The sequence below is a fragment of the Lathyrus oleraceus genome, chromosome 3, assembly GCF_024323335.1.
Source record: "Lathyrus oleraceus cultivar Zhongwan6 chromosome 3, CAAS_Psat_ZW6_1.0, whole genome shotgun sequence".
NCBI classification, from domain to species: Eukaryota; Viridiplantae; Streptophyta; class Magnoliopsida; order Fabales; family Fabaceae; genus Lathyrus; species Lathyrus oleraceus.
Genome location: NC_066581.1, coordinates 68,584,355 through 68,609,191, shown reverse-complemented (window position 1 = coordinate 68,609,191; position 24,837 = coordinate 68,584,355). Strand labels below are relative to the sequence as shown.

Genomic DNA, 24,837 nt, shown 5'->3' with positions numbered 1-24,837 from the left:
GCCGACGCCCACAACATCGGCTCGTCACTCACCTTTGGTTTGCTTCCTTTTGTTTGTATATGCTTTGGAATTTTAGCTTTTTTCGTGATTTGCTTTGTTTATGTTGAAAAAGGAATTAACATAGGTGTTTGAGGGAGATTTTTCATTGTTGTTGTTGTTTGTTTTGAAAAAAAGAGAAACAGGCGAGAGTACGACAAAGAGAATGTTGTTGCTTTTCGTTTTGTTTTTTTTTTCCCTTGCCACGTGTCAATCCATGATTGACCATGTTAAAAATAAGAATATGTGGATAAACCTTTTTTCTTTTAATTGCACCCATGTTCAATCATACTTACACCCTACCCTATATGTCGTTTTTTTATTTTTTATTTTATTTTTATTTTTATTTTTATTTTATTGATTTATTTTATTATTTATTTTCTTACCTTTTTTTATTAATTTAACTATTTAAATTTGTAGTAATTAAATAATTAAATGTTTATTTGATTAGTTGATTAGGTTTTAATTAATCAATTTTTTATTTTATTAAGTATATTATAAGAGTATTTGTTTTATTTAGTCATAATTAGGTATTTGTTTTCAATGTTCATATTGCTTATGTAAATAATCATACTAACATTTCTCGCAATTTAAATTTTAAACCATTTTTACACTGACTTCACTAACATTTCATTCAATTACACTAACATTTCACCATCGATTAAACAACTTCAAACTATTTTCAAAACCATTTTCAACTAGCTTCAAACTATTTTCAAAACCATTTTCAACTAACTCCAAACTATTTTCAAAACCATTTTAAATTTCAATTTCGAACCTTTTTCTTTTACTAACACAATCAAACATCATTAAACATCGAGTGATTTTTCCTAAATCAAACGTAATATCAAATCTTTTTTCTTAAACAAACGCGAAAGAACTGAATTATTGGAATCTAGCATTCCAGCAGAACTCTCGAATGATTGGTCATGACGCACACGTTTTGGGAAAGCCGCTTATTCTTTCTTTCGCACCCAAAACACTTAATAAACATGGATTAAAAAGGACATTTGGAATCTAAAATTTTGATGGAACCCTTGAACAATTGACTCCAAGGCACGCGCCTTGTTCTTATCAAGCGTTTGTTGTCCATTAGACAATTTTCTTAAATACCTAGAATAAAAACTGACTCTTGGAATCTGACATTCTAGTGGAACCCCAAATAATTGATCCCAAAGCTTATGTCTCGTTCTCATAAAGCATCATTATTCACCTAAAATACATTCAACCAATCAAACTTTTTTTCTTGCCTTTGTGCGATATTCAAGAAAAACCTTTTCTAAAATGAAAGATATTTTGTCTCGAGATGATGCTAGACAATGCTTCATCAACAAATCATGTGAGTTGAGATAACTGACATTTTCCAGTGAATGATGATTTGTAAATCCATCCAATATGATGCAAACATCCGCTCCTCACATGTTTTGGATAAGTAATGTTTTCCGTCGATTGACACAAAATAGTTTTCGCAAAAATTGACCAACAAAAAAACATTTTCTACCCCGAACCACGTAAGCCTTAGGTTCTCCATCGCACCCAGAGATACGTAGAAGCGATATTCAAAGTATCGTTAAGCACCCTAATAGAAAATAAACTTTTTTGTCCTTTTCTTTTTCCCTTTTAATAATTCGATAAGCCCAACATTTATAAGCTAACACTAACGTGCACAACTAACCAAACGGTTCTCATTGAGTACAACAGACATAAGGGGTGTCAAAGTCTTCCCTCATGCGTAATCAACTCTCGAACCCTGATTTGGTTGCGATGGTCAATATCATTATCGTTATGTTAGGGGTTTTATCAATATTTTCTCTTTCCCTATTTGAGAATAAATAAAGTTTGATGGAGACTTTATTAAGTTTATCACGTGAGCGTGCAATGCCCTCCACGAAGTCGTGTTCTCATTTTTTGAGGTATGAAAATCTGCATATAAAATGTAAGGGTGGAACTTGAACATTTCTAGTCCCTTTCATAGGCAGTACCTTAGTTTTCTCATTTAGAAGCCCAATTCACTCTAGATTTCTCCCTCCAAAAAGCTTCTTTAAGACTCAAAAAAAAGGGACATATTTTGTGTGCAATTTTCCCATGGGCCTAAAGAACTTCATTATGACCAATGCTAGCAAACCTGATCTGAATTTTGTTTAGGTTTTCTACAGCATTTCTAACTCTTTCTTGAATGTTACCAAAAGAGGACTAGTTCCACTCCTTTAGGTTATTTTTAAAAGCTTGACTTTTCAATCTAGAATTAACATGGTGCAGCCAACGAGTATGGTCCCCCAAGTCTTAGAAACAATGTCTTTATAATCCTTTTACTCGACAAAAATGTCTAACCTCCTTATAATCAAAACTGAGTATAATGGGAGTAATGGTCAGAACAATTCTTGATGATAGCGGTTCAAGACAAGGACGAGCAAAGAACAATTCTTGATGTACAAGACAAGGACGAGCAAAAGTCAATCCAAGTTTGATTCCCAATAACTCTATCCAAACATTTTTTAGGGTGTCTTTTATCATGTAAATTTTTAAAATAAAAATCTACCTTATTTCAATATCCAATGAATAAAATTATTTAAAGGTATAAAATCTGTTATCCCATCAGTATATATCAATTAAATCCTATTAAAAAATACAAACAATTTAAAACTAAAATAAATAAATTATAATATCAATTTTTTGATTCAAACCAGTTCAACATCAAACATGAATTGAGACACATGGACGCACGCCACAATGAACAAGAAAATCAGACATCATAACTAATTTATTCATATTACTATATTATAATTAAATTGCATCAAATTATTTAGTATGAAAACTAGAAATTAAAAATTAATAGATATAATTTGAAAAACAATTCAATTTAAAAATAATTTGAAAAGGAGAAATTAATTTCAAAAATAATGTTTAATAATTATAATGGACTTAAATTAAAAATAATTAGAAAAGGAGAAATTAAAAATTAATGTGTGGAAGCGTATTATTTAACGTAGTGTCAATATCTTTGAATGACTTTTTTTAGTAAAACAATTTATCCAAAAATAAATGGATATAATATTATTAACAAAAAAAATAAGAATCACTAATTACATCCGTCAAAAAAATTACTTTATAAGAACGATAATACACAAAAGAATTTATTCATTCACTCTTATTAATTTATCCATTAAACCCAAATTTAAAATTTAAAAAGACATCAAAAAAACGATAATTTTATTACAATCAATTTAAACAAATTTATGAAAAAACAATGGTAATATTTAATATTTAATCGTTGGACAAATCGATAAATATAATCAAGAGGCCTCAGGTCATTTAGTTGTAAATACATCAAAATAGATAATCAGCCAATGTAGGCAAATGAAAGACATCACTGACCTCACATTAATCAAAGTTGAATTAACTAAATAATTCCTAGAAAAAAATAATTGAATTTTGATGAACATAAAATACGAGATTTATTTTAGGGAAAAAAATTCACTCAGTGGTGGCTAGATAAATTAAGGTTCGATTCTGCCTGCAAATTTCCTCAACTTTAAATCAGAAGAGGGAGCTTTGTATCCTCATCGTGAAAACTTTTTCCCGAAAAAATCAAAACTAATACAAATCAAAAACAGAGAAAATAAAAAATAAAAGAGATCACTCAGTTCAGCGGGGTTTTCGACACGCAAAGCAATCTCATAGAGAAAGCACTGCATTCCGGTCTGTTGAGCTTGAATTTCATGGAGTCATCACTGTGATCTCTATTATTTCAAAATAACATTCAAAATTCAACAAGAAAATCGAATCTAATGCAAGAAAAACATACAAAAATCAGATGCATAAACTATAGAAATGAGGCAAAGCAAAATAGTTTGGAAGAGCGATTGGAGACTGATGAGTGGATGAGTTTTGAGATCTGAGTAGAATACAGAGATTGGAGTTAGATTTTATAGGAAGAGTATTAGGGTTTCTGAGAAGTGATACTAGCAACTGAGTAAACGCGGTCGTTTTAAAAGGCAGTAGTTTCTTGTTGGTTCGTTGAATCAGCTTAATGAAAACAGAAATGATATCTTTACACCAATATTGTACACCTACACCGTATACAGTACAATTTCAATTTTTTATTGTTTATTTCTCTCTCCTATTATAAATAAATATATATATATATATATATATATATATATATAATATTTATTTAAAATATTATAAAAAAAATTATTTTTATTTTTTAAATTAAAAAAATATCAATAGAAAAACATTTGATTAACCAACTTTATAGCTTTATTAATCCATATTTTATATTTTGTTAACCAACTTTATTTTACTAATAAAAGATATTTTTAATATCTTAAAGTTTATTAACCAACTTCATCACTTCATTAACCAATATTTTACATTTTATTAACCAACTTTATTTTACTATTAAAAATTTACTGTTCACGAATATTGTTTGTGGTCATTGTTCACGAATAAAGTATTGAAGTTGGTTAATAACTTACCTATCTTTGGTTAATATTATAATGAAGTTGGTTAATGACTCAATTTTATATTTGTACTACAAAATAAATTTATCTATTTTTTTTTTAAAAAAATAATATATTTTTTTTATTTTTAAAAAATAATATTTTATAAATAATATATTTTTATTTTTAAAAAAAAATACTGTTCACCGTATAAATACGGTGAACAGTATATGGTGTAAGTATTGGTGTCAAATTTTGGTGTATAAATAACATTGCTGTAATGAAAAAGCCCATAGCATAAAGATTTGGTCAAAGCCCAAATCAGCTTAATACACACACCACACATTTAAAGTTTAAACAAACATTTCATTTTGCTTTAAGAGATTTAAAAGTAAACACCATTAATTATTAAATTCAAACGTAATTAATAAGTTTGTTTAAAAAATGAAAATCTAATTAAATCTATAATTATTATTATTTACTCTTAAAAATAAATAAAATATGAGTTGAGATAGGTATATAGAGGGAGACTGAATTTTAATTTTTTTATGTATATAGACTAGTAGTTAAATTTTAAATAGAGTTTACATTTATCTTTTATTTGTATGATTACATACATATGGATTGAAATTTGTGGAACCAAAATTGACCATTGAAAATCGTGTTTGCTATCTTTTCTTCTGTTTTTAATCCGACAATCAACTAGCCCCGTCTATTTTAGTAAAGAATATATCAGTTTAAACGAGTTTTGGGCGAGTCAATAGAGTTTACTCTCCCTTGATTTTTTAGAAGATAGTTCTTCAGAAGAGACATAGTCAGACGAATATAAACACAGTCGAATGAGAGTCAATCAAATATTTCTCAAAAGTATACTCAACTTGAATTATTGATAGGCCGCAAGTATACAACTATACTGATTTAGTATAAAAGGTTTGTCGAATCCATAGAGACCAATTACAATTATCGTCATCTATTGTTCCTACGTTTATTTAAGACTACTCAAATGATTGGGTTTATGTGAAAATTAAAAGTAATGGATTTAAATTAATATTAATAACGAGAGACTTAAACATTGATTTCCGTCTTCCTATGTTACCCATACAAATTACAATATTTATTCATAATGGGAAAATTATTTTTGCACAAAAAAACTAAATTAGAGATACCTATCATACCCTAAAATTTACCTTGAGTTTTTCATCTGCATCAACATACCATGATCATTTCATTTGACCATGCATCACATCAATCATAAAACATCCATTAAGGTTTAGGTGAAAAGTCAGGGTTTCTCGTGTTCCATCTGATCTTATAGGCATGCAATCATCTGTGGATTGAGGAATGAAGAGTATTCTGTAGTCCATAGCATCTTCTATTTCATCACATTTCTCAGGGTTCCAGATGGCTGATAAATCTAGAATATTTGATTCATTTGTGTCTCTGAAAAGCACCATTGTCTTTATGATTGAAGATCATTGGTAAATAGTCAAAGAGTACTTTTGCAATTGGTTCTTTGATCATAAATCCCAATGTCATTTCATATTAATCTTTATGTTTCATTGTATTTATGATTAGGTATTATTATGTATTAGGTCCAAGAGTTGATTCTTTTACATTTAATTCTCTAATCATTAATCATCTAGATCATTATCATCTTTCTTTATGGAATTAGATAAATAGTCCAAGATTGACAATTTGCATTTCATTATTTACTCATAATTCATCTGCACCATTGTTATTCATAAGCAAATTGTAGAATAAAAATTCAAGTTTGACTTTGTTGACCTATGTTGTTAGTTCATTTGTTTTACTTTCATTTTGCATTGTTATATTAACTTTTCATTAGCATTTTTTAACACATATCAAAGGTAAAAAATAAAAAATAAAAAAGTCAAAAGGTTGACCTTTGACTTTAACTTTTATTGGTGAAATAACTATGTTTGTTTTGATTCAAATTATTTTTATTCGTTTTATTCAAATATTCTGATTAGTATTTTGAATGAGACATAGATATAAATAATTTTGAAATAAAGAAAAGAGACTTTTTTATTGATCAATATTCTTTTACATCACAAATACACACTAACACTTTATCACTCTATTCACTACACATTCTTTTCTTTTTGCATACATATTATCTACATACATATAATATGATATTTCAGAAAATGACAACAAAAATCGGTGTAGCTTTAAGCCAAATTTCCTTTAAGCCTAAGCTTCACACTTAAAAGTTTCAGCTGCAAATTAAGCTCCCAATTAGTCTTCATGAACAAGCCTAACCAACTTAAACCAAGTCAGCTCCATCATCATTGGCGCTTCATGATTCGTACCTTTTCATCCTCTCCAAGCAAGTTGCTCAAGGCAAACCCCAAGCTATCACCAAGCCAGGCCAAACTGATCCCATGTGCACATATAAGATACAAAGAGAATATTTTTGTTACTGAGTGAATTAGGGGGACCACAATAAAAAATTCACACTTACAACACAATTGAATAAACAAATTTACACCAACAAACTCATCTCCCACAAAACCAAATATCACAAATTCATTTCAATAAACTCACACACTTGGTGAATTTCCCACACGTACAAACTACCATATATAATAATGCTACTATTTCACTCATTCAAAAAATGATCACCATAGTTATAATCTGCATAAATTCCCCTGAACTGCTTGGTTGCTTATAGAGTGATTCTAATAATGAATCACTTTATGCTAACTTAGAGCAACATATTTTAATGCGGGGTATTAATTCTTCTACCTAGATTTCCTCACCATTAAACCCTTACTCAAAGCTCTCTAAACCACCTCATCATAGCTTCATACTAAAACTCTGAAGGAGGCAAGCTAAGCCACTCAATATGACCACAATTCATCACCTTCAATCTCATTTTGATTAATCCTCACTTTTCAAGCAATCTATCTCTCAGCACTCATCTCATTTGACTTTAAATTCTCTACACACACCAATTATTCAGCTTATATTTTCTATCACAATAATAACATGACATACAACAGACATGCATTTATAGATCACAAAAAAGGAAAAGAGTAAAAGATGAAGAATGTATTCTAAAGCAACGAAGGAAGAAGATTCTTACCTGAATCTCCAAGCTTCCTCTGGGTTTCTTTTTCGCTCTCTTCATCAGTGATAATCATTACCATGAATCTTTACATTCCCGTTGGTAAGTGTTATTTCTCTTCATTCTTGATACCATGATGAACGCTTTGACTTGTTAATCCATAGTCCTTCCCTAATTAATTGAAATGGTGAACATCTAAGATTTAATTTCATTTCAGACATTTTAGGGTTTCATATGTTTGTTTTGATTTGAGGGTTTTGGGTTGGGTTTTGACAATTTGAAGGTTATGGTTAGAAATTGGGTGAAAAGAGGAAGAAAATAAGGGTAGAATGAGGAGGTCTGGTGGTGCCCCACCGCATGAAGCAATTTCTGGTACAGCGGGGCGATTTTTGGATGCCGCGAAAGTTAGAGAACGAAGAGAAAGAGGGTTTAAGAGAGTATTTGTGAGGAGAGAGCAAAAGGGAAGCGAAATGAGGTCTTTATGCTTTTTTAGACTTCTCTCTCTCACTCTCACTCTCTCACTCTCACTCTCTCCCCCTCTCTCTCTCTCTCTCTTTCTCTCTCTCTGATGGGTTGCTCACATTTGCCCTTCATACCTCTTGTTAGATGGAAACGTGTGTAGTGTTTGGACCATGGTATTGGTTGACTAGCTACAATCAACCTTGAATCTGATATGCATATCATCAGTGTGTTATAGTGTACATACACATCACGCCTTTAGACCAGTTTGACCATGTTTTGATCTCCACATCCAATGGCCCTCTTAGTAAAGTCTTTGACTCTAATATTGGGCCTCTTCAACTTTGAGTCAACTCCTTTTTTTATTTTATCACCCCCTTATTAATGTTGCAAGCGCCCTTTTGGGTATTTTCTTTGATTTATTTTTTCTGACCCATTTTTTTTTGTTGCTTAATTTAACTAATCGTGGATTAGATTAGTTAATTTTTTTAATAGATCTGATAGTTTGGTTAATGGACCTAATTAGCTATAGTTTGTTTAATCAAATTTAAGTGTGTTTATTTATCTTATGGACTTAGATCTTTTTTAGTATTTGTGTCGTTATATCTAATTTTATATTTTTATTCACATTTGATAAAGATGTAATATTTTCTAGACTTATAATTTGTTTTAATTAACTAATCATGATAGTTAAAATTTAATTAATTTAATTAAATAATGAGATTAATTTTTTATTAATTAATTAAAAAAATTAAATTTAATAAACCTAAATATTTAATTAAGATATAGTTTAATTAATTAATTGCATCCTCTTGTTTAATTATCATATTGATCATAACCATGTATCCCATTTTGGCTTAAAATCATATTTGTTTTATTATCCTATTTTGATTTGCTATTACTTGTTTAATTTGAAATTAGAATGAATGATAATTTTAATATATAAATGATTTTCTAAAAATGTAAAAAACCTTGGTCCAACGCCAAGTAGATTTTCAAAATCCAATTCCAAATCAAACCATTTTCATAACTCAATTCATGTCCGCGAACGCAAATAAAAACCTCAATCAACATCAAACGTTTTTGTCCAATTCAAATCAAAACACTTAATCATAGTTAAACACCATTTAAAATGATGAAAAGGGATATGGTATAGAGTCTTTTATTCCTCTCCTCGATTACTTGGATACGAGTTGCCTTACTCGACAATTCGAGCAATCGTCATCCATTAAAAAACTTGTAATATGATTCATCTCATACCATTTTTCATAATCATCTTAAACAAACCCATTTTTCGTAATAACTTTGACGAAAAAAGGAGGTGGTTTAGAGTCTTCTACTCATTTCCTCAAATACTTGGATACGAGTTGCCTTACTCGACCATTCGAGTATTCATCGTTCATTCAAAATACATCAACCTTATATAAATCCTTTTACAATTAAGGATGAAAAGTAAGATGGTCTAGAGCTTTTTATTCCTCTTCTCGGTTATTCGAATACGAGTTTCCTTATTCGACCATTTGAGTAATCGTCATCCAACAAAATATTCAACCGATCGATCCTATTTTCTCGCCCAGTGCGATCCAACTTTCTTTCTAAAACGAGGTTGCTTTATCCATTTTGTCGCATTACGCGAAAAACCGGCGAGAAAACGAAACGACAGAGCCGCCACCGTGCGTTATTTATCCCAAAGGAGGGAAAGGAAACGCTCGAAGTAAACCTGGAAAAGACATGGTCTCGCTACCAGAGAAAGATGGGATTGGGAGTCGGTTATGCGAAGGGAAGGTATTAGCACCCCTACGTATCCGTCGTACTCGACGGGATCCACGCTCAGAAAGAAAAGAAGAAAGGTTGCTAAAACTGCTCACAAACTGCACAAGGTTGGAAGGAAACACCGAAAGACAAAAGAAACGGGACTCGGTAGGATATCGCATCCTGGGCCTACGTAGTCTGTCAGACACAGACATCAGAGTCGATGTAGTTCGGGAACAGGGGAAACGTGCTCGCTAGGATGTCGTATCCTATGCATACGTATCTTCTCTAACCAGAGAAAGAATCAGAGCACCCATAGCTCGGCTAACGCACGCCGAAACAAAACCCACACAGGAAACCGACTGCCAATCGCTGGACTTACGTCAGACTCCACACAAACGGGCAAACATGGAAACCGAAGGCCAATCGCTGGACTTACATCAGACTCCGAACCAACAAACACACACAGGAAACCAACTGCCAATCGCTGGACTTACGTCAGACTCCAAACACAACACAAAGGGGTTGAAAAAGAAAAAGGGCGCCCGGAGAGATCAGCTCATCTCCTGCCTACGTACCTCATCTGGTATGAGGATCAGGGCGACGTAGTTCCCCTAAACAGGGAAAGAACTTCTAACCTAACCAGATACAAAGGGAAACACAAACTACTAGGGAGACTACGACTCGAGCCTAGAAGTTGTCATGCATACGATCCCTATGTTAAGGTTTCTATCTAACTTGCACAGGAAGCAAGCTATCCTAACACAGCACAATCAATCAAAAGCACAAAAAGCAAGCACATACACTATATGCAAACAGATGGGCTCATACAAGGTTAGGCTTTAGTCAAGGGGTCATGTCAACCTCAACAAACAAGCCACTGGAATGGGGTATGATTAGCTCTTAACCCTAACATTGAGAGTTAGGGTGAAGCAGATGAAAGGGAGATGAGGGTAAGACCTCACAGCTCTTATCCCTGGCCTGGGAGAGCTTGACTCAAAGTAGAAAGTGTGGGAGTTCAGAATGTAGGAACTCTTCTCCACAAATGACTGACACAACATGATCTTGGGTTATTATCCATAATGCATCAACCCAAGGTATGTGAGTAAAGTGAATGACACAACTGAATAGCAGGGGATGGATTGCACATCCCTTTTATCTTCCAATTGCCTCTTAAGAGGTCTTTACCTGCTTGGCACAAAATCAAACAAACACAAGCATTGCCTCTTAAGGAGGGCTTCAGACAGGTGCCTGCCCACATAACAGGACAGGTCTTCCAGACAACATAAAGTCAGAGAGTTATACCTAAGTGGTAAGCAAACCACAAGCCAAGCTAGGCAACTCAAGCAATGAGTTAAAGCTACTAAAGTACCTGTGCAAACAACCAGACAATCAGTACACAGTTCAAACAAACAGACAACAGTCATCAGGCAATAATAAACAGACAAAGCAATCAGGCAACAATGAGCAAGGCACAAGCACAAGGGGATTTGTTCTAAAAACCTACAAAACAACACAATGTTAGCCAACATCAACCAATTAATCAAACTCAAATGAATGAGCCACTCCAATCATGACAATGTGCATCTGAACCTGAAATCCACAATCCAAACAGTGAGTCCAAACCACTAGGTCAAAGCCTAGGGTCAAAAGAGGGTCAAACATTCAAAACAGAACATGAAATTTAACATGAATCATCCTCATTCAATCAAGAACAAATCTCAAAAAGTCCCACATCAAAATCATTAAGCATATTCATTTCATGAGCAAAACATGGCAAGGCATGCAAATGGTGATCACATTGAGACATCAGAAGAAACAAATGCACATTAAATCAAAAATGACTCAAATAATCTTGGCAAAATTCATGAGTGAACAGGACATATAACATGATCATCACACAAAAAATTAGAGGCATTGGACATCATTAGGCATGGCAATCACATAGCATAATCAAGACAATCACATGTGTGACACAAACTGTCACACCAAGTTAGCATGAGTATAAAACAGAATGGGAGCATGGGAAAAATCTCAAACCAAAGCCAAAGTGTCACTCAACATGTCTAGAATCCACACACAAAATTTCAGAAGCATTGGATAAGAAACAAGCATTTTATGATCAAATGAATAAGGCAATATCATGAATGGATACATGTTCAAACACCCTAGGACAAATCAAGTTTTTAACCAAGCACAACTTGCAATTCAATAATCATAAAAAACTAGACAAGATAAGGAACACAATGGAAAAAATTTGAGATCAATTGGAGCATTTTTCATTTTTATATGATTTTTTGAAGTGGATGAAAGATTTGAAAATGAAAATGGAGCCAAAGTATGAAATGTGGAGGGAAAAGGAATAGTGCATGGCAATTTGATAAAGTCCTCTCGCCCGGATTCGAACTTGGCACAAATTCAAACCTGGCGCGCGCCTAAAACGACTGTGTTTTGCTTCTAAAACCCTAAGCGCGTCAGGAAACCGTTGTTGTATCATGGAAAACCGTGGCCTAAACAATATTCGTAGCTAATTCCAAAAGCTCGTAGCTAAATCCTAGTAAGTTCGTAGCAAAACCTGGGAATTGCATGGTGTTCATATGGAATGATGAAGATCATGAAGATCTTCATCTGGATTTTCCAGAAATCACAAAAAATGTCCAGAAATGAAAAATAAGCATAGCAATCGATTCATCTTTCCACATACATCAAGGATCCATGATTAATTTGCTTTAAAACACCATAACAAAGCCAAATCGAAGGAAATCAAAATCAACATCAAAACTTCAATTGAACATAACTCCATGGATATAGCATCATTTCACTCGATTTTTTCACCAGTATCATCACCATTCAAGGATCTACAAGAACATCATAACAATTTGCAAAATAAAAGAGGTCGAATTCTAACCTGTTGAAGAACAGCAACTGGAATTGGCTCGTTTCAAGGTTTGTGAAGGTCCAAGAATCTTTTATGATGCTTGTGGATGTGATTGGTGATGAATTAGAAGCTCAAATGCACACGAATTCAGTTCAATTTTCCAATGCCATGGATGCTTCAAGCTTTGAATCTATCTCAATATGCCACGAGTTTCTCTGAATCCACGTCCAATTCTACTCAACAACACCTCAGGAACATGAATCAACCAATAGAAAGTGCTTTTGTTTGAAGAAATTTGGAAAAAGTTTGAGAGAAATTTTTGATGATTTTCTTGAATCCAGATCTGAAATGTTGCTAATGATAAAAAACAGTTATGATTAAGTATATATACTTCCTACTAATCATGTTTAAAACCAACTTAAGCCTAATGCCAATGTGATTAGTAAGTTGGAAGGTGTTTGTACAAAAATGAGTTTTTCACTTCATGCACCCCATGCACGTGAACAATGTCAATTCAAGGCCCAAATCCACTAAAAATGAGTTCATGCAAGGTTGTGAATTGGTTTGGTATGCATATGTTCCACAAAATGAATTTTATGCAATTTCCTTCAAAAATCTTCATGAGTGAACCAAAGACCATGCAAATGAAATTCATGTCAAGTAATGGTATGCTTGGAAAGTACATGTTATAAGGATCAAAATGCAAAAAGAACCACTCATTTTGAAGTTTTGGTTTGAAAGTTATGCTCATTTGAACTTTGAAACACACTTTGCCATGATTGGACCATAACTCCTCAACCACACATGAGAAATTCATGACCTTAGACTTTTTGGAAACGGGAGAGAAAGATCTTCAACTTTCATGTTGGACAAAATTTCATTTGAAGCTTTCTTGATGATGTAATCTTGAGTTGAAGTTGGTCTAAAACCTTTCCATTTTTGGAAAGTTCAAATTATAGGTCACCTGCTATTTTTGGAAAGTCTTGACCTGACTTCAAATTCTTCAGTGTTGATGTTTGAAATGTCAAATGAGACTTGTTTGAACATGAATGAGTCATCTCTAACCACTTCCCACCTTCAAATCCACAGTTGATTTTGCAGTTGACTTCTGTTGACTTTTGTGGGCCTCAGATGATTTGCACATGGACTGATGAGCTCTGAGCTTTCAACACTTGGCCAATATTGCTTCAAAGTGATCCTTGGGTCACATGAACTCATTGTACCAACCCTAGGGCTTTGATCTCATTGAAAATGCTCTTGTTGCCTTGCACAGTGGAATCTCCTGACCAGTCTTGCCTGATACAATGTAATGGACTATGCAATGCTAATGCAATGTTAAGGTGATGTTAATGACCTGAAAATGAAATGTATATACAAATGGGAGGTGCAAATTTGAGGTGCTACAGCTGCCCCTATTCAATCAACTGGGAACCTGAACGGATGAGAGCAACGGTTGTCAGACCTTCAAGGTAAACAGGGATTGAATACCAAAGAACCGTAGAAATTTGCACTCTGCGGGGAATGAACAGGGTATTGGCCACAGTAACCATACAAGACGTTTACCGACGACTCTACTGGGGAGTTTGATTTTTTTACCAATGGAAAGATACAGCCAGACGTCAACGGACAACTAGGAAAAACTCGACATTTATCGACACCAACAGAGAGGTGACCAGTCATCAATGGATGAATGGGAGGAAGAAATATAACCATACGTCAACGGACGAACGGGAAAAACTCAACGTTTATCGACACCAACGGAGAGGTGACCAGTCATCAATGGATGAATGGGAAAGGCTCGCCCAGACGTCAACGGACGAACGGGAGAAGCTCGACGTTTATCGACACCAACGAAGAGGTGACTAGACATCAACGGATGACCTGGGGAAAGAGATACAACCATACGTCAACGGATGAATGGGAAAAACTCAACGTTTATCGAAACCAACGGGGAGGTTACCAGACATTAACGAATGACTGGGAAGACTCGACCAGACGTCAACGGACGAATGGGAGAAGCTCGACGTTTATCGACACCAACGGAGAGGGTGACCAGACATCAACGGATGACTGGGACAAATACAATGTTTGCCGACATCGAAATATGATGCGTACAAAAGTGAAGCAAGACCAGACATTTTGAGTAAGACTCGATGTTTACCGACACCGAAACAATGGTGTTTACCGACACTAAAGAAAGGACGACCAGACATTTACCGATGATTGGGGTGAGACTCGATGTTTACCAACACCGAAACAATGGTGTTTACCGACACCAAGGAAAGGACGACCAGACATTTACCGATGACTGGGGAAAGAAATGCAACCAGATGTCAACGGACAACTAGGAAAAACTCAACGTTTATCGATACCAACGGAGAGGTGACCAGACATCAACGGATGACCTGGGAAGGAGAGAGATGTTACGAACATCGGAAGATGATGTTTACCGACATCAAAAAGGGAAGACCAGACATTTACCGATGACTGGGGTGAGACTCGATGTTTACCGACATCGAAAGATGATGTTTACCGACATCAAAAAAGGACGACCAGACATTTATCGATGACTGGGGTGAGACTCGATGTTTACCGACACCGAAACAATGGTGTTTACCGACACCAAAAAGAGCACACAAGGGTGCAAACATGACACTTACCGGTATCACAGGGACGACATCCTCATATGTCAAAGCAAAGCTAAACACTTGCTGGGGAACTCACTGGGGAGAATCAAGCTTCCTTTCACGGACGGGTGAGAACTAAACGTCTCTGGGAAGTTATCAATCCTGAATGCTGTCAGGAGCAACTGTAGCAAATGTGCCGTACAGATGTTGAACAATGATCCGCCTCTGCCGGGGATATGATCTGATTAAGTTTGACACATGAATGCATATGTTTGAATTTTTCTATGGCGTAATGCTCCATATTGAATGGAAATGCTACGCGATTTGAGGATGCAATGATCACTACATGCAAGATGCAGAAAGATGAAAACTTCCTGCTGAGGAGCAAACGAACTGCTCTGCTGAGCACACAAACATGAATAGATTCTCCAATTATGTGGGGAGACTCTGTCTGAGGAATGCTCTGTGGGGAAAAAGCACCAACTTATCAAACGTGCTGGGGAATAGCATCGCTGCTGAAGAAAGAATAGATCCCACCGGGGATAACCTTCACCAAATCCAATCCACTCGGGGACTCTGCTAGGGGAACAACTAATGCTCGCCTCTGCTGAGGATGTCTGCCAATCCATAGGCAGGATAAAATCTACTGGGGGTAACTTCCACCGAACCTGATCCACTCGGGGAATTTGCTGGGGAAAACCATCAACACAACCCTCTGCTAGGGAGATCTGCTAGGGAAAACATTCACAACCCTAGTGGGGAAAGGTATAACTCTGTTGGGGAAATAATAAACCAGACCATGCTGGGGATAGACATCCACAACTCTGCCGGGGAAAAGCGTTCACGACCATGCTAGGGATAGCAGTACTTCAAATCCGGCTGCTGAGGAATACACTACTCACTGATACCTCCGCTGGGGATACAACAACCTTCCAACTCGGTGGGGATTAACAATCTTCCAACTAGCCGGGGATAAACCCACTTCCAGGCCTGTTGGGGAAAGAATAGCCTTTGATCCTGCTACTGAGGGACACATTATCCACAGACGCCTCTGCAGGGGAAAATAGTTCTGATAGCTTTCAGACTTGCTTGGGGAAACAACCACTTTCAAGTCTGCTGGGGAAACATCCTCAATCCTGCTGAGGAATTCCTGATCTCACACTATTGGACAGTGCTGACAACATCCCTGAACGAACCGTGGCTTATCTGCTTCAGCCAGGAACCAAAAGTAATAGCCTGCAAAACAACAAGGCAAACATGCCCCAAGGGGATTGCATAGACAAAATACACCCAAGTGTCCTCAACATTCAAAATGATTTTCAAATGTTTTATCTTTCTGCACGTTATTGTCTAGCCTTCATGTTTTTATATGCAATGTTTATCAAAAATTCGGACGTTTTTGCAAACAAAACAGTAAAAAATAAAAACAAGATAGCAATTTATCTGAATAACGACTTTTATTGATTGAAAATGGGCCTGAAAAGGCGAATACATCGGGAAGCAATTCCTAGAAAGAGGTAATTGCGCATAAAAGGAAAAATCTATCCTAATGGCAATGTGAATACGGCATCCACTAGTTCCCAATTCTGTTATGACTCACAGATCATCAATTTCTCCCCGAATTCCTTGCTTTTTGAGAAGAATGACTGGACCGATCACATCCTTCGAGATGGTAGACGATGAAGCGCGATGAAGTACAGATAACTCAGACTGTAGTCTTCGCTTTAATCCCTCTTTTGCCTGGATCGCCCTTTCGGGTTTTCAATCCACCGGGATACCCATTTTTGCCTAAGCCGCCCTTGCGGGTTTTCGACTTACCGGGTGTACAAATTCTTTTCATTTTTATCCCTAACTTTTGCCCGAACCTTTTCTCTCTTTTTTTTTGTTCGCCGGGATGCCCTTTTTTGCCTGGACTCTTTTATTCTTTTTGTCCAGCGGGTCAATTTATGCGAAGTATTTTTTGACTACATCTGAGTTAACAGGGGACGGAAAATCTTCACCACCCATAGTTGTAAGCATCAAGGCTCCACCAGAGAAAACCTTCTTAACAACATATGGACCTTCGTAATTAGGAGTCCACTTGCCCCTGTTATCTGTACCGGGAGGAAGGATCCTCTTCAAAACTAGATCACCAGTCTGATAGCTTCGAGGACGCACTTTCTGATCAAAGGCTCTCTTCATTCTTCTCTGATACAACTGCCCATGGCACACAGCTGCTAAACGCCTCTCTTCGATAAGGCTCAACTCGTTAAACCTTGTTCGAATCCACTCAGCTTCATCAAGCTTAACATCCAGCAAGACTCTCAGAGAAGGGATCTCCACTTCAACTGGTAGGACTGCTTCCATACCATACACAAGGGAGTAAGGGGTTGCCCCGGTCGACGTACGTACTGAGGTACAGTACCCATGCAAAGCGAAAGGCAGCATCTCATGCCAATCCTTGTACGTCACAAACATCTTCTGCACAATCTTCTTAATATTCTTGTTTGCCGCCTCTACAGCCTCATTCATCTTCGGTCTGTAAGGAGAAGAATTGTGATGTTCAATCTTGAAATCTTTACAAAGCTCTTTCATCATCTTGTTATTGAGATTCGAACCATTGTCAGTGATGATTCTCTCAGGAACCCCATAACGAAAGATGACCTCCTTCTTAATGAACCGGGCAACCACTTGTTTGGTAACGTTAACATAGGAAGCTGCTTCCACCCCCTTGGTGAAGTAATCAATCGCAACCAGGATGAAGCGATGTCCATTGGAAGCAGTAGGCTCAATCTTTCCAATCATATTAATTCCCCACATGGCGAACGGCCAAGGCGAATTTATGACATTCAGAGGGCTTGGTGGTACATGCACCTTATCAGCATAAATCTGGCATTTATGGCACTTCCGAGCATATTTGAAACAATCGGATTCCATAGTCATCCAGTAATAACCGGCTCTCGACAACTTCTTAGACATTGCATGACCACCAGCATGGGTACCAAAAGATCCTTCGTGCACTTCCTGCATCAACATGTCTGCTTCGTGTCTATCCACGCATCTGAGCAGAAGCATGTCAAAGTTTCTCTTGTACAGCACATCGTCCTGATTCAAATAAAAGCTTCCAGCTAGCCTTCTCAGGGTTTTCTTGTCGTTCTTTGACGCACCTTCAGGATACTCCTGGCTTTTGAGGAAATTCTTGATATCATAGTACCACGACTTCTCATCCACAACAGACTCGGCCGCAAACACATACGCAGGCCTCTCGAGTCGATTCACCGCAACATGTGGCACATGATTCCACCAATGAACTTTGATCATGGACGACAAAGTAGCCAAGGCATCAGCCATCTGATTCTCATCCCGAGGGACATGATACAACTTCACCTTCTTGAAGAACGTCAGTATTCTTCTGGTCTAATCTCTGTAAGGAATCAAATGTGGTTGATTAGTATTCCAATCTCCATTGACCTAGTTAATCACTAGAGCGGAATCTCCATAAATGTCAAGAGTTTTGATCCTCAGATCGATGGCTTCTTCTATCCCCATGATGCAGGCTTCATACTCAGCCTCGTTGTTGGTCACGTCAAAAGTCAGTCTGGCAGAAAAAGGTATATGAACACCTTTAGGATTGATAAGCACTGCCCCAACACCGTTACCGTTCACATTCACAACCCCATCAAACATCAGTGTCCACTTGTCATCAGGATCCGGTCCTTCCTCGACAAGAGGCTCTTCACAATCTTTGATCTTAAGATGCATGATGTCTTCATCAGGGAATTCAAACATCATCGGCTGATAATCATCAATCGGTTGCTCGGCAAGGTAGTCTGACAGAATACTACCTTTGATGACCTTCTGCAACGTGTACTGGATATCATACTCAGTTAGGATCATCTGCCAACGGGCAACACGTCCGGTGAGAGCCGACTTCTCAAAGATGTATTTCACTGGATCCATCTTAGAAATCAACAAAGTGGTATGATTCAACATATACTGCCTCAGTCGGCGAGCAACCTAGGCCAAAGCACAATAAGTTTTCTCAAGCTGTGAATATTTGATTTCACAGTCGGTAAACTTTTTGCTAAGGTAGTATATGGCATGCTCTTTTCGACCAGACTCGTCATGCTGTCCCAATACACACCCCATTGAGTTCTCAGTCACTAACAGGTACATTATCAGAGGTCTCCCAGGAACTGGAGGTATAAGGATTGGAGGTTTTTGTAAATACTCTTTTATCTTGTCAAAAGCTTTCTGACAGTCATCATTCCACCTGATTGCTTGATTCTTTCTTAGCAATTTGAATATCGATTCACACGTGGCAGTTAGGTGAGATACAAACCTTGCAATGTAGTTCAATCTCCCTAAAAACCCACGAACTTGCTTTTCAGTTTTCGGTTCAGGCATCTCTTGAATAGCTTTTACTTTTGCTGGATCAACCTCAATCCCTTTCTCACTGACAATGAAACCCAACAGCTTCCCGGATCTCACCCCAAACGTACACTTGTTTGGATTCAGCCTCAATTTGAATTTTCTCAGTCTATCAAACAACTTCTGCAGATTTACCAGGTGCTCCTCTTCTGTCTGCGACTTCGCAATCATATCATCCACGTACACTTCGATCTCTTTGTGCATCATGTCATGAAAGAGAGTCGTCATAGCCCTCTGATAGGTAGCACCAGAATTCTTTAGCCCAAATGGCATCACCTTATAGCAGAACGTGCCCCAAGGTGTAATGAATGTCGTCTTTTCCATGTCTTCTGGCGCCATCTTAATCTGATTATAACCAGAAAAACCGTCCATGAAAGAGAAAACCGAGGATTGAGCCGTATTATCAACCAATACATCAATGTGAGGTAATGGGAAGTCGTCTTTCGGACTCGCTCTGTTCAAATCCCGGTAATCGACACACATCCTGACTTTGCCGTCCTTCTTCGGCACGGGAACGATGTTGGCCACCCACGGGGGATAAGTAGTCACTGACAGAAAACCTGCATCCAACTGTTTCTGAACCTCTTCCTTGATCTTGACAGCCATATCAGGGCTAGTTCTATGAAGCTTCTGCTTGACTGAAGGCCAATCTTCTCTGAGAGGTAATCTATGCACCACAATATCTGTATCCAACCCAGGCATATCTTGATACGACCAGGCGAATATCTCCACGTACTCTCTCAGCATCTCAATCAACCTGTTCTTGACATCTTCCTTTAAAGCAGCCCCGATCTTGATCTCTTTTCTGGCGTCCTCAGTACCCAGGTTAATGATTTCCAACTCCTCCTGATGAGGTTGGATGACCCTCTCCTCCTGCTTCAACAATCTGACCAATTCTTTAGGGAGTTCACAGTCTTCCTCACTCTCCTCTTCAGCTAGGTAGATGGGATTATTGAAATCATACTGAGCCATAACAAAACTGTTCATAGTGGAGTTCGTAAGATCGATTCTGCATGTTTAATGCTTTGTTTTAGAAAAAGAGTTCAAGAAAGTCACAAAAACAAAAACATTGCCATTTTTATTGTTTTGAAAAATGAAAAACAGAAAGATAGGGATCACAAAATTGTTTGCAAAACGTCCTTTATTAATGATATCATTGAAAAAACATGATGAGGCCCTACAATGAACCACTACGCCTTGGGCAGAACGTAGGGTTTTGTGCAAAATGAAAAAGAAAAGAAAATTACTCTGTTTGAAGAGTAACTTGGACCACATCTTCTGCTGTCCAATTATTGATCGTCTCCCCTGGTGCACACGGGCGAACCCAGTTGTCCAGATCACAATCGCTGTCACAGTCTTCACCACCGGTTGCAAAGACGTCACCATGATTCATCAGCCCAGCACTGGTAAAGGTACTCGGCCCTTTCTGCTCAATCTGCTCCGCCTGCAGAGGTTGATAACCAATAACGAACTTGTCTTCATTTGACGGGCAGGTCCACCATCTTGCCCCAGCCTTCTGCATTGCCCGAGCTGACAACCTCCATAGCCTGCTTGTATGATGCAATTGAGGCACTTGGCTTCTTCTGCTCAGCAAAAGCCACCCTCTCAAGAGCAACGGTCTCGAATGCCTGGCATAGAGTTTCATGGATCTCGCCATCCACCTCTACATACTTGAAAGAGGATAGGTGACTCACCAGAATGTCCTTTTCACCACACACAGTCACAATCTGACCGTTCCAGACATACTTCAGCTTTTGGTGGAGAGTTGACGAAACTGCCCCAGCCCCATGGATCCAGGGACGTCCCAATAAATAACTATATGCTGGCTGAATATCCATCACATAGAAGACAATACTGAACACCTCCGGGCCAATCTTCACCGGCAACGTGACTTCACCAAAAACAGACCGTTTGGATCCATCAAATGCACGAACGATAAGATCACTCGGAGTAAGGACAACCCCTTCCACATCTATCTTGCTCAGAATCTTCTTGGGCAACACATTCAAAGACGAGCCAGTATCCACCAACACATGTGACAATACTGCGCCTTTGCACTCCATAGTGATATGCAGGGCCTTGTTATGATTGCGGCCTTCAGGCGTCAGATCCAAATCTGTGAACCCCATACCGTGCCTGGTGCTCACATTAGCAATAACCCCTTCCAATTGGTTGACAGAGATCTCTGGAGGCACGTAAGCCAGATTCAGCATCTTCAGCAAGGCATTACGGTGTGCCTCAGAGCACAATAGCAATGAGAGTATGGAAATCTTGGACGGAGTCTGATTCAGCTGATTTACAATCTTATAGTCACTCTTCTTTATAATCTTCATGAACTCCTCCACGTCTTTCTCAAACGACCCCTTAGGCGCCTCCTTCTGAACAGGTTCTTCATCAACCACGGCTTGCTTACCCTTAGCTTTGGCGAGTGCCTCAGCATTGTTATCTCTCAACGGCTGTGGTGCAAACAGACGACCACTCCTTGTGAAATCTCCTGGTCCCCCAACATTATCCACAACTGGACCCACAGTCACAGGAGCTCTAGGTGGCATTCCAATCGTTACAGGAGCTTGATTAACTGGCCCGACCTGACTTTCTGCCCTTCGGTTGCTGCGATAAGCATTATCATACTTCCACGGCACAGCCTTACTATTCTCAACAGCCCTTCTGCCCGAAGCAACGATAGTAGTGGGAGCACTGACAGTTACTGGAGCAGAAATGGTAACTAAAGTACCAACAGTTGTGGGTGCACTGACAGTTCTCTGGCCACGTCCCTCAGACGGTTTGAAATAAATGGTGACAGTTGACACCACCCCACGATCCTTCACGGACCGACTAAACTGCAGATAGCCCTCATCCATCAAACCCTGGATACTAGTCTTCAACTTGTCACAACCATTTGCTGAATCTTCACAGTCTGAATAACCCTGATCACAGCCCGGGAACACTCCCCCATTCAGCAGACGATCCTTCACAACAAACAACGGGGTCTGAATCTCATCAATACTGACCACCAAGTCTTCAGCTTCCCCACCTTCCACATTGTTCACCCTATGCGCACCATGCTGAGGCATAGGATTGTTCACAACATTCGGCACAGGAGCAAAATTGATTGTTTTGGCGTCAATTAAGTCCTGGACCTTATGATGGAAAGCCCGACAATTTTCAATATGGTGCCCCGGTGCACCAGAGTGGAAATCACAACGAACGTTGGCATCATACCCAGGTGGTATCTTTGTCAACGGAGCCATCGTACGCAACTCAACAAACCCAAATCTGAGCAATTCGGGCAGCAATTCAGCGTATGTCATCGGCAACGGGTCGAAACGTCGATCCGACATTCTCTGTCTAAGCTGATACGGACGTTGCTGTTGTTGTTGTGGCGGTTGTTGAACTCTCTGTTGTTGCTGAGGTTGACGTGGTTGAGGTGCCGAAATGGTTACAGCAGCAACCTGGCGATATTGCTCTCTGTTCACACTTCTTCTGTGTTGCACAACATTGGTCTCACCCTCCCTCCTACGGGGCCCCCCAGAAAACGGCTTCTTTGAAGATGAGGAACCAGCATCCTGAATCTTCCCAGCTTTGATAAGGCTCTCTGTTCTCTCCCCACAAGTTACAGCATCAGAGAAGCTACCGAATGGGCAACTCCCCATCCGGTCCATGAATACACCTTGTAATGTCTCGATAAACATATCAGTCAACTCCCTTTCCAGCATAGGGGGTTGCACCCTCGCGGCTAACTCACGCCATCTCTGGGCGTACTCCTTGAAACTCTCTCCAGATTTCTGACATAGGCTCTGCAACTGAGTCCGACTCGGCGCCATGTCCATATTATGTTTGTATTGCCTCAAGAAGGCTTCACCCAGATCTCTCCAACTTCTGATGGATTCTCTTTTCAGCTCCATGTACCAATCCAAGGAAGCTCCAGACAAGCTATCCTGGAAGAAGTACATCCACATTTTCTCATCGTCTGTATAGGCAGAGATCTTTCTGTAATATGCTTGCACATGGGTGCAAGGACAAGAAGTACCGTTGTATTTGTCAAAAGAAGGCGCCTTGAACTTGTAAGGAATCCCCAATCCTTCCACTAGACCCATATTAGTGACATCAAACCCCAAAGAGTTCTGACACTCCATGGCTCTGATCTTCTCAGCTAGGGCATCAACCTTTCGATCCCTCTCTTCGACTCTTACAACCTTATCATCTTCACTGAGCAGGGTAAACATGTCTTCCTGCCTGTCAACCAACGGAGCAGGATGGCGAACGGGAGCACGGGTTGCTCTGACATTAACAGTCTCTGCAGCAAGAGGCTGTCCATTAATCCTGATACCTCTCAACTCATCTCCCACAGCATAATCATTGACGGGAGCAGCAGCAATAACACCATCATTCACAAGAACACCCACTGGCGAAGCACGACTAGGAGGTGGTAGTACAGCTTCTTGTCTCTGGGCTAAGGCACGCAGCTCCTCTTGCCCTTGAACGACCCCTTGCATCATTGTCATGAACTGGGCCATGTTAGCCCTCATCTCAGCCAACTCAGCTTGCACTTGGTCCATATTTCTCTGTTGATTCAACCTCGTTGAGTAGCGGTGCGGACGTTAATCAGCTATCCTGCCTGACACAGGAACCAGAGTGAGAAGTCTCGATCAAGAACACCTGTAATGCAAAATGATATGTGTATGATGTTTATGATGCGTATGATGCACATGATATGTTCATTTCTCAGGCATTCAAGAGCCCAATTCATCTTTCAAGAAATGGCAACCTGCAACAAGAACAACACAGAAGCAACATACACAATATAATGAGCACAAGGTGAAACATCAACACCCTCATCTATAGACATGAGCAACAAGGACCATATAACAATATTCAGATAAAAATCCAAATGATCAGAGTACCACAATGAATCCCATCCAACAAGCCTGGAGGTGATTCTCAACATAAACAACAGAGATACAAGCTAAGACAAATGGCTTCCAGGAATGAGAGTCTTCAGATACTGGCACTGGTCTATCAACAGGTCACATTCTGAACATTCTAAACATTCTGGCAGAGGGGTGATCCCCAGTTGAGTCACCAGCTGTCGCATTACGCGAAAAACCGACGGGAAAACGAAACGACAGAGCCGCCACCGTG

At 38.4% G+C, this 24,837-nt stretch overlaps 1 long non-coding RNA gene and 3 other non-coding genes across 4 annotated transcripts; all 4 read right to left on the bottom strand.

The window, feature by feature from the left end:
* Nucleotides 1–3,332: 3,332 nt before the first annotated feature.
* On the bottom strand, nucleotides 3,333–3,415 carry LOC127134233 (small nucleolar RNA SNORD34). Its single transcript, XR_007807986.1, has one exon. It is a non-coding gene; the product is annotated as a small nucleolar RNA SNORD34 (small nucleolar RNA).
* Nucleotides 3,416–3,510: 95 nt separating this feature from the next.
* Nucleotides 3,511–3,610, bottom strand: LOC127132894 (small nucleolar RNA R30/Z108). The gene has a single exon (XR_007806898.1). It is a non-coding gene; the product is annotated as a small nucleolar RNA R30/Z108 (small nucleolar RNA).
* A 60-nt stretch (nucleotides 3,611–3,670) lies between these two features.
* LOC127134254 (small nucleolar RNA Z107/R87) lies at nucleotides 3,671–3,775 on the bottom strand. The gene has a single exon (XR_007808007.1). It is a non-coding gene; the product is annotated as a small nucleolar RNA Z107/R87 (small nucleolar RNA).
* A 2,724-nt stretch (nucleotides 3,776–6,499) lies between these two features.
* LOC127132590 (uncharacterized) lies at nucleotides 6,500–8,155 on the bottom strand. The gene is made up of 2 exons (XR_007806783.1): nucleotides 7,588–8,155; nucleotides 6,500–6,875 (listed from the first exon to the last, which is right to left on the bottom strand). It is a non-coding gene; the product is annotated as an uncharacterized LOC127132590 (long non-coding RNA).
* Nucleotides 8,156–24,837: the final 16,682 nt, after the last annotated feature.